Source organism: Lynx canadensis, chromosome F2 (genome assembly GCF_007474595.2).
Source record: "Lynx canadensis isolate LIC74 chromosome F2, mLynCan4.pri.v2, whole genome shotgun sequence".
NCBI classification, from domain to species: domain Eukaryota; kingdom Metazoa; phylum Chordata; class Mammalia; order Carnivora; family Felidae; genus Lynx; species Lynx canadensis.
Genome location: NC_044320.2, coordinates 1,955,291 through 1,965,015, shown reverse-complemented (window position 1 = coordinate 1,965,015; position 9,725 = coordinate 1,955,291). Strand labels below are relative to the sequence as shown.

The 9,725-nt window shown below is 66.6% G+C and overlaps 1 protein-coding gene across 1 annotated transcript in view; it reads right to left on the bottom strand.

The window, feature by feature from the left end:
* Positions 1–1,957: 1,957 nt before the first annotated feature.
* The window catches only part of TSNARE1 (t-SNARE domain containing 1), a 162,479-nt gene continuing 154,711 nt past the window's right edge, over positions 1,958–9,725 (bottom strand). Inside the window, 1 exon segment of the mRNA XM_032591902.1 lies at positions 1,958–2,104. The gene's annotated coding sequence lies outside the window, so the exon portion shown is untranslated.

Here is a 9,725-nt window from a genome sequence, read left to right as displayed (position 1 = left end):
CCGTTTCCCTTCTTTACTGCGCCGCTCCCCACCCCACCCCCCTCCAGCACCACACGACCCTGCGGGGACTAGTTTGCCACTTAGCACAGGACACTGCGGTCGCCTGGTGACAGCAGTGCCAGCAAGTGTGCTGATTAAGAGCAAAGACGCATGGACGGACCTGAGCACCCGCCTCCCCACGGGAGGGGGAAGGGGTTTTGCTCTCTGTCGTCTGTCCAGCCCCCATGACGCTGTCCCCCATGAACCCTGTCCAGCCTGGGAAAGTCCGGCCTCCAGTCTTGCCTGTGCCTCACGGTCCCTCTCTGGGTCCTCCTTCCAGAAGGGGGACGGGGAGGGTCCTTCCACCCCGAGCCGCCGGTTCCACCGGGTCCACACCCACGCCGTGCCCACGCCAGACAGGCACCCGCAGGCGTCCCGGCCTCCCTCTGGCTCTTAGCCAACCCCTGCCCCCTGCAGCGCGGGCTGAAGGTCACTCAGACACGTCGCTCGAGAGCTCGGAGGCCGAGTCCGGCCAGCTGGTGGCAGCGGCCGCCTCCATCAGCACTGTCCGCGGTGCCCTCCGCCTGGCCCCGTGCTGCCCTCGGCCCGCCGGCCTGAACTCCTCACCTCAGAACACCTGCTCCCACCAGGGCCACCGACAAGTGCCGACGGGGCCGCGGGGGATGCCTGGGGCCCTGTGGATCCCACCCCCACGTTCCAAGCTCACGCAGCCAAGAGGGAGTCCCAGCCGGTCTCCTCCCCGGGAACACTGAGGCCAAAACCCCAGCCCAGGGACCTCAGTGTGCGGCCCCTGAGCCATTGCCCTCCACCACTCTGGTCTCCCGGTCCCCCATCCCCAGTTCCAGGGCTGGCCTTGCCCCCGGGGCCCATGCTGGACGCGGCCACCAGCCGCAGGTCTGCGGGCTCAGACACGGGCTGAGTGGCCGGCTGTGTCTTCGTGTCTTCCCTCGCACCTGCAGCTGGAGGTGTAAAATTCAATTTGCTCCCAACACCTCCTCCGGATCCCCCCGGGGCTTGGCCGGCCGCAGCCACTGCGCAAAGCTGACGAGGCGGCCACAGCTCAGGCGTCGGGCGGGGGGGGGGGGTGTCCGTGCACGCCCACCTGTCCCCCGCTGCCCACACCTCAATGGTGTCGTCTTTCAGGCCCCTGGAGGAGAAAGAGCTGAGACACGCAGGGCTTCACAGAATCTTCTGAAGCATCTTTGGAACAAAGCAGCCAGGACGCAGAAGGCTTTAGAGCTGCCCCAGCCCCGGCAGAGGACCGGGGCTGCGGGAGGGGTGGGGAGGGGTGGGGAGGGGCGGGGCCCTCCGCTCCTGCCCATCTGAGCTGGAAGCAGATTCTGGCAGGCCTTTCTGGAATGTGCTTCCCAGGTGGGCTCGCCCGGGGCATCTGGTGGGCAGCCACGCACCCCCTCCCCCCGTGAGGTCCTGAGCTCGGCAGGGGCTCCGGAAGGGCGCCGCTGACCCTGCGCTGCGCCGTGGGGCCCTCAGTCCCCCGCCCGGTGCCCACTCCCCACCGTGAGAGGAGCTGCCTCTTGCCCTCTCCCAGGGGCCTCTCTGGCTCCAGCCCCTCCTATTTAGGGGTGCCTCCCCCACTCCCTGCCCCCTTCTCCACGCCCTGCCCCTCAGCGGGATGCCCGCAGACAGAGAAGCTTCTAGCTAGGGAGCAGGAGGGGTTTCAGGGCTGCATCCCACCCCCCAACCCCCCGGCCACTGCTTCCGGGGTGGGGACACCGAGGTCCAGGGAGGGGCTGGGTCCCTGCTGCGGGGGGAGGGGCAGCCCCGGTCCAGCCACCCGGGTTTCACACTCCTGTCACCATGCCGCCTGGAGCACACTCACGACACGCACACACACACAAGCACACACACTCCCACTCCGGCCACGGCCTCTCCTATCCACTGCGGCCCAGGGTCCATCCCCAGGGGCCCCGGAGCCGGAAAGGACGTAGACCGGGGCCAGCAGCACCACGGCCAGCGAAGCGGGCGGTTTATTAGGCCAGGCCCGCCCAGAGGTCGGTGTAGAGATGTCCGGGTAGTGCCCTGGAGGGAGGCAGGCAGGCGGCGAGCTCTCCAGGGTCCCCGCAGGCCAGGTCACAGCATCGATCTGCAAAACAGACTCCATCAACCCCCAGCTGGGAAAGTGGGGGCTCAGGCGTGGGGAGGAGGCCTGGGGGCAGGATGGGAGGGAGGGGGGGCGCTGGCTCCCCCCCCCGGCTCTCTCCACCACGGCCCCTTCCTCGGGGAGCCCACAGCTCCCCCACAAAGTCAGGTGGGGCCCCCCTTCCGGTTCACCCGGGGCGGGGCGGGGGGTGGGGGCTGGGCAGGAAGGCCTGAGGCAGCAAGTCCACCCTGGTGACCCTCCCCACCTGCCAGCCTCGGGTTTGCCCCAGGAGGGTGCCCCCCGCCCCGAGGACAGGTCTCTATTTCACAGATCAGAAGCCAGCCAGTGACTGCCGGGGACCACGGCTGCCAGCACGGACTCTCCCGGCCGGGTCAGGCTGCCCTCCCGCCCCGCTCGCCCCGTCCCCACCCCCGGGCCCGCCTGAGCCCCCGACTCCGCTGCCCTTTGTGCACGCGCCTGGGGACCCCACCAACAACCCCAGCTCCTGGGAACCGGGGAACCTTGCCCATTTCTCCAGGGCTGCAGCTGGGCCGGGGAAGAGGGGACGGAGCTCCGCGACCTCTGCAAGTCTCTCTGGGTGGTGAGGCCACCAGAAAGCGGACTGTCCGGAACATAAGTGGACACCGGACAGAGCCCCCCCTGCCTGCCCATCACGCTCGGGCCTCGGGTCAGACAGGGGGGCCTCTCCAGCATCCTCCCATGACAGGCCGGCTCCCGCGTCCCTCCACAGGACTCCTCAGGCCTGGGGAGGGTCCGGAGGCGCCGGGCCTCGGGAAGGACCGCCCCTAGCTTGTGTCCCAGCCCACAGACTGGGCTCTCTGCCGGGGCCCTGCCTGGGGTCGCCTCCACCTCCCGGTGGTTACACGCCGTTCCTTCCATCTGGAATGCTTTTCCCTGAGATACTGGTCAGCTCTTCAAACGTCACCCTCTTGACGGGCGGCCCCGAGCACCCCGCTGAAAACCACGAGCAGCCTCACCCCCAGCCCCGAGGTCAGGAGGCGCACCCCCTGTCCCCTGATCCCGGGGCCCAGCCACAGGAGGTCCCCAGCACGAGCTGGGCCCAGGCAGGCCCTGTCCCGAGAGCCGGGTGCGGGCCACGCCTCCCGAGCCTGGTTCCCTCCTCGACAAACTGAGGAAGTCTCAGCTGGCACCCCTCAGGCTGGCTTCGTGGCTCCGGGGACCTTCCCGGAGGGCTGGGGCCCGGCTGGCCCGTCCTGGAGTCAGCAACGCTACCCCAGCCCCCTGCCTGCCTCTGGGCGTGGGGGCACCTGCAGCTGAGTGGCCTCGTGCCGGACGGGGGTGGGGGGTGTCTCGGGGGGGGGCCCACCCCATTCCCAGCTCTTCTAGGTGCCTCCTGGCCCCAGGACCCCAGCGCGGCGCCATGGCAGCGTATCCCCAGCCCTCAGGCGCCCAGCCAAGTCCCTCCTCAGACGGAGCCTCAGCCACAAGCCACATAGATGGATGCCGTTGAGAAGCACCAGCACATGGGATTTGGGTGGACCACGGGAGGGACAGGGGCGAGGCGGGGGTGGGGCAGGGCAGGTGACGCCCAGGCTCTTCCTGAACAGCTGGGCTGCAGGTGGCCCCTGGGCTGGGGTCCTAGAGGGGCCTCTGGGACCTGCACTGCCAGCAGGGCATCTGCTCTCAGGGGGCTGGGGCTTGTCCCCTCCAGGCTGCCCCTCCCCCTCCCCGGTCGGTGGCCCCCGTCCACCTCTTCCCTTGGCTGGGGCCCCCCAGAGCCACCCCTCCCGGGCCCCCCCGCACACCCTGCTTCTGTTTCTGCCCCGTGTTGCCTGTCGACTCTCAGAGAATCCTCACGCGCGGCCACCTTCTCCGTAGCCACCTCACATACAAACTTCCCTGTCCTGTGTCCCTCCTCTGGCTCACGCACGTCCCCGCGGAGAGGGGGCGGGGGCTGGTCGGCACAGGAGGGGTCAGGGAGCCCCTCCCAGCTGCTGTCCTTGGGCAGCCCGCTCACCGCATCTTGAACACAGGCGCACGTTTTCACTGACCCCTCAGGTTGAATTCGATTCTCCTCCCAAGCAGCAAATGTGCCCGCGTCCCTGGGCCACACACACTCTGGGGTGACCCAGCAGACTCGCAGGCAAAGTCCACAGGGAGCCCGTGGATGAACACAAAGAAGCTGCCCAAACTGGCACTGGGCAGAGAGCGACAGGGCTACTAGTAAACTGGACGGTCCCTGCCCGGCCCAGGGAGGGCTCGGGGGTGTCCCTCACCAGCTGTGCCACCCGCCGTGTCACCGGAGCGTGTGGCCGAGGGCCAGGGGCCGCGGGGACGTCGGGAATGCCAGGTCACAGGACTTGGGGCCAAGGACGAGGAAAACAGAGCACCTGCCGCGGGCAACTCCATAGGCCATGCTCCATGATGGTGGGGCCCTCCAGCCCCAGGAGCCAGATGCCTGGGCTCCCAGCTTCACTCCTCCCACCTGGCTGACCCCCAATGGCTGAGTGGGGGCAGGGACAGTGGGTGGCAGGGTCCAGGCCTGCTCTCTGGCCCTCCAAGCCCCCCTGCCTTCCACCCTGGAGCACTGAGCCCAGCCCCTCTCTCCCAGACCCCTGTCCCAGCAGTGAGGCCCACACCGGCCTCCCCAGCAGAGGCTAGTCAGAGGGCAGAGGCCGCTCCTCCCAGCTCCCGGGAGAGCACCTTCACTTCCAGCGCCTATGGATGGACGGAAGGGGCCTGAGGGGCCTCTCACCCGGACCCGCAAATGCCCCGAGCCCCACGATCACAACAGACCACGCTTACTTCCCAAGCGCCTGTCACACGCTAGGGGTTCCCCTGGATTTGCTCATTTATCCTAAAAAGAGCCTGTAGGGTGGGGACCCAGCCTGGGGGGGGGGCGGAGCTGGGACCCCGCCGAACCCAAGCCCTGACCTGCCAGGACGCTCAGAGGAAAAGTTAGGCACCACCTCCTCCTCCGCCCCCTCCGCACCTCCTCCCTGCGCCTCACCCCTGCTCACTGGCTTCTGTGGTGACTTCTCAACCTCTCCTGTCCCCGGGACGCCAGCTGCCAGGAGCCCCGGGAGGGGCGGACGGCCCTGCCGCGTGGGCGGGCAACATGCAGGACGCCAGCCTCCGTGTCGCGGGAGCGGTGAACGCGTGCGTTAGTGCCAGAACGTCCCAAACGTCGCACGGGGCACACTCACACCAGCAGATGGTTTGTTCTTGATCGGAAGTTCACACTTAACCGAGCTCTTTTGAGTCGGCTGAATCTGGCGACTATGGCGGGGGTGTCGACTGGCTGAGCTCTGCCTGGGGCCTCTCGGTGCCCACTGCTGCTCGGCCCCCCACCGCGCCTGGGGGATCGGGGCGCTGACACAGAGCCCCGGGGCTGGATTCGGGTGCGGAGCCAGCTGGGGCCGAGCCGAAGGGCCCAGTGGGATGTGAGCCTCAGGCAGTAGTCCCAGCAGCCTCCGGGCCCGGCCGAGGGAGCAGGGCCTGGCTGGATCCCGCACAGGCTGCACCGGCCCCAGGCAGGCCCTCCTGGGGACCCACCGCCCGCGGCGCCCGCCCCTCCGCTCCCCCTGCCCCAGGCACGGCGCACCCCCTCTTCCAGCCCGGGCCCTCCCGCTCAGCCCCAGTCTCCTGGGCAGGGGCCACCATCACGGGGCCAGCACGTCCACACAGCCCCACCACCCCTGCCACGGCTCTGCCCGGCTCCAAACACCCTCAGTGCCCCAACGACACTGGACTGAGACCGGTCCCTTGGGCTGCATTCACCGCCCTCCAAAACGGGCCCCGGGCCTGCTTACCTTCTCCACCGTCACCGGCTTTTTGCTGCAGCCGAACACAATTGTCACGGTCTGAGCTTTCTCATCTCTTAAAAAGAGGTTCGGGACCAGCTTCGTCATGTGACCGGGGTCAGGGCTCAAGGCGTGACCAGGGTCGGGGCTCAGAGTGTCCAGGTCATGCCCCGCACGCACCCTGGAGCACGCCCTCTGACCGGCTGAGGCCAGGCCACCCGTAAGCTCCCCCCGCTGCGTGGTGATGGCTGAGAGGCCTGGAGCACAGGTGTCACGCAGAGCCCTGGCCTGGCTCACCGGGGTCCTGGTGGGGACAGTCCCCACCTCTCAGGTCACCGTCAATGTCCTTCAGGTGCGTCCTTCTCTCGTCCACGAACCACTCCGCCAAATGGTGCTGCTGCCCTCCCGCGACGAGGGGCCTCGGCTGCCAGGGAGGTGCCACCCAGACCCTGTGGGACCTCCTCCTGCCGATGGCCCGATGCCAGCCTCATGGGCCTGCCGGCTTCCTGGCAGAGTGTGACCAGGGCGTGACAGCACATCCGGGCTAGCACACTGTCTCCCTCCTGGACCGAGGCCCGTGAGGGTCAGTCCCGCCCCGGGAAGGGGGTTCCTGGGGGCCTGGCGGGGAGCACCCTGGGGCATACATATTCTAGTGGTCCTTGCTGGTGACACTCTCTGAATAGCTTATTAGAGATTAATATTTAATTCTCTTCTGTGGATTTAGCTTAATTATTCAATTTATTATTGCAATTGCTGAGAAGCACCCAGAAGCAAAACTGCCTGCTTCGAGCAGGGCGATGGCACAAGAGGAGGGGCTTGCCACCCGCAGCTGGTTTGGCCGACTCTGCCCAGCGGGGGCCCTCCTGGGTCCCCCCCCCCCCGAAGCATCCTTTTCTTCAGAAAAACCCTCTTTTGTCTGTCAGGATGGGCCAAGGACGCTCCCGCCCAAGTGTCTTCCCTTCGGTGGGGCCAGAATCCCTGCGTCTAAAGGGGCCCTGAAGGCAGAGTCCCGTCTCCTTCTGCTTTGCGCTGGAGGCCACAGCCCAGAGAAGCAGGATGAGGAAGACGGGAGGAGGAAAGCGATCAGGCACTCCCATGTCCCCGCAGACCTGCTCTAAGGGAGAGACTGGTTCATTTCACACCCGACGCCAATGTTCCACGAAGTTCAGTGGCTTAGTGGGAACAGTAGGCGGGGACTCAAACCCAGGGCCATCCCACCATCACAGACAAGGTCTTTCCTCAATCGGGTCCTCGGGTCGTCGTGCCCTGCTTCCGGCAGGGGGCTCACACCTCCCCAGTGAAGGGGAGGGCTCCTCCCTCCCTCATCTGCTGCTGGGTGTTCCTTGGGGAAAGAGCAAATGTCCTGGGGCAGGCAAGCCCGTGTCTCCTGCCACCTGGTGAGCAAGGGACACAGCAATGCCTGCGTGGCTGGCTGGGAGGGCTGACCCTGAACTCTGCCCCAAGGCCGAGGTGGGCATGGGGGTCAGGCCTGGCTCTGACCTTCTTCCTGCCCTGGATGAGCCCCTCAGAGACTCAGCCGACACCCATCAGGTGTGGCTACAAACTCTCGCTCCCACCCTCCTGCTCATTGAGGGCCCAGTGCCCTGGCACAGCCCTCAGGCTGCTGTGTGTTTGTAGCGACCGTGGTCACTGCAAGGAGGGCGTGGCCCAGTGGAGGGACGCTGGCCCAGAGCCAGGAGTCGTGGACACCAAATCTGAGGCCAATGGGAGCTGGGGATAAAGGGAGGTAGGGTGGAGAGATAGATGGCAGGGGCTAAGCCCGACCCTCTTTCCAGGAATGAGGGTGGGGTGGCCCACAGGGCTCACGCTCCCTCCCTGTGACCGGGACAGGGGCCTGGCAGCTCAGGTCTGGGGGATGTTACCCAGGCCGAGGTTTCAGGGCTCAGCAGGGGAACTCGAATCCCCACTCTGGGGAGCTACATCGTGGGGGCAGGTCAGTGGCCAGTCTGGGGACAGTTCGCTCGAGATGGGGCTGTACAGAGAAGAAGGGGTCAGGCCAAGGCCCAGAGCACGTAGGGAGGGGGGAGGAAACGCACCAAATGTGTGCACCAGCTGCGTGCACCAAGGGCACCCATGGCTTCACCCAAGCCGTATAAAACACCCCAGCGAGGTCTGCGTGTCCCGGGCCCAAAGAGGAGGAACCTGGGACTCCACGCTCCACCTACCCAAGGCGCAAGGTTGGAAAGCCGGAAGGGTTCGGCCCAGGTCCTTTGACTCCACTCCCAGACCAGTTACGGCCCTCCAGCCCCGGCCCCGCCCCCAGGTCTAGACCCGCCCCGCCCACAGCGCCAATCGCAGGCCAGTCCGGCCACCAGTCCCGCCTGTCAGCCCAGCCCCTCCCTCAGCCACGCCCCCAGATTCGTCCCAGGCCAGCCCCGCCCCCAGACCCGGCCGGGTCCACCAGCTCCAGCACCCGCCTGCCCATGCAGCACCCCACCTGCAGCGGGAAACTGGCCAACGCGCCAGCGGCCCCAACTGTGTCCCATGGTCCCGCCGTCCTGCCGAGTCCCACCCAGGGACCACGGGGCAGCTGTTCCGGCCGTAGATCCCAGGCTGGGTCTGGTAAGATGCCACCCCCTCTCCATGCTGGCTGACAAACTGCATCATGTCCGTCAACACCTCCCGCGCCACTCACACACTTGCGCCTTCTGTGCCGGCCACCAGCACGCTCATGCTTTTCTTTTTATTTTTTTTCCTCTTTTTCCTGGCCAAGAGCCGTTTCCACTGGCTGCTTCAGTCCTGCCCTCCTCATATGGCCATCTGCCCGGCCGCGGTGGGAGCGCCAAGGGGCGGGGCAACCACATGCAAAGGGAGGGGGTCTGGCGTCTGCTATGGCTCCCTCAGGCCCACTGGGAAAGAACTGCTCCAGACCAGTGCCCCAGGGAGCCTCTGGCCTCTCGGCCTCTCCACCTGCCACCTCTCTCCTACTCAAGGCCCTGCACAATCCGGCCCCACCCAGCTCTTGCCTCAGTGCTCCACCCACTCTGCCGCCACACCTCTGCCTGGGCTGTGCCCTGGGCCTGGAGTGCCCTCCTCCTGGGCTGACAGAGGGGCCTATACCCACCTCTCGATACTCCGCTTTCAAGAGCCGCCTCCTCCAGGAAGCCCTCCAGCAGCACTGCCCCCATTACGGCTTCCACTGTGCTCCTGGCAGTTCACACCTCAAGGGCCTCCCTCTCCCTGAGGCTGTGAGCTCCTCAGGGCGGTGCTGGATCCGACCGCACCTGCAGCTGGCCAACAGGGAGGGACTGGGGTAGTTACCGAGCCACACGGACACATCACCAGCCTCTAGGTGGCTCTGAGCCCTGCCCTAGGCAACAGAGAGAGAGCAAGATATGGCCCCGCTGGCTGGAGGGCCACACGGGAACATGGGAGAGAAACGGCCAGCTCTGTCACACCTCCATAAAGCAGAGCAGGTGCGTAATAACCGCGATACGATTAACTGTGGTAGCAATGATGGGGACAGCGAAACAGCCACCAGCATGGAGTGCAGACCCCCTCCGGGCCAGGCGCCCAGCAGGCTTTCACCACTGATGCTCACCATGACCCCAAAAAGTATGCCCCCGTTTCACAGAAGAAGAAACCGAGGCTGAGATCAGGCCCATGGTGAAGCCCACCGCCCCCTTCTGCTCCTCAGCTCTGCTTCCAGCCTTCTTACCGGTCTCCGTCCCATCTGCCCTGTGACCGGGAGCTCTGGGAGGCAGGACCTGGGCCCCAGAGGAGAGACTTCCATGTGTAACCCCCCACAGAGCCCCCAGGACACCCAAGGAAGCCTCCAGCATCCCAGGCCTGGGCCAACCTTGGCCGGCGTGCTTACA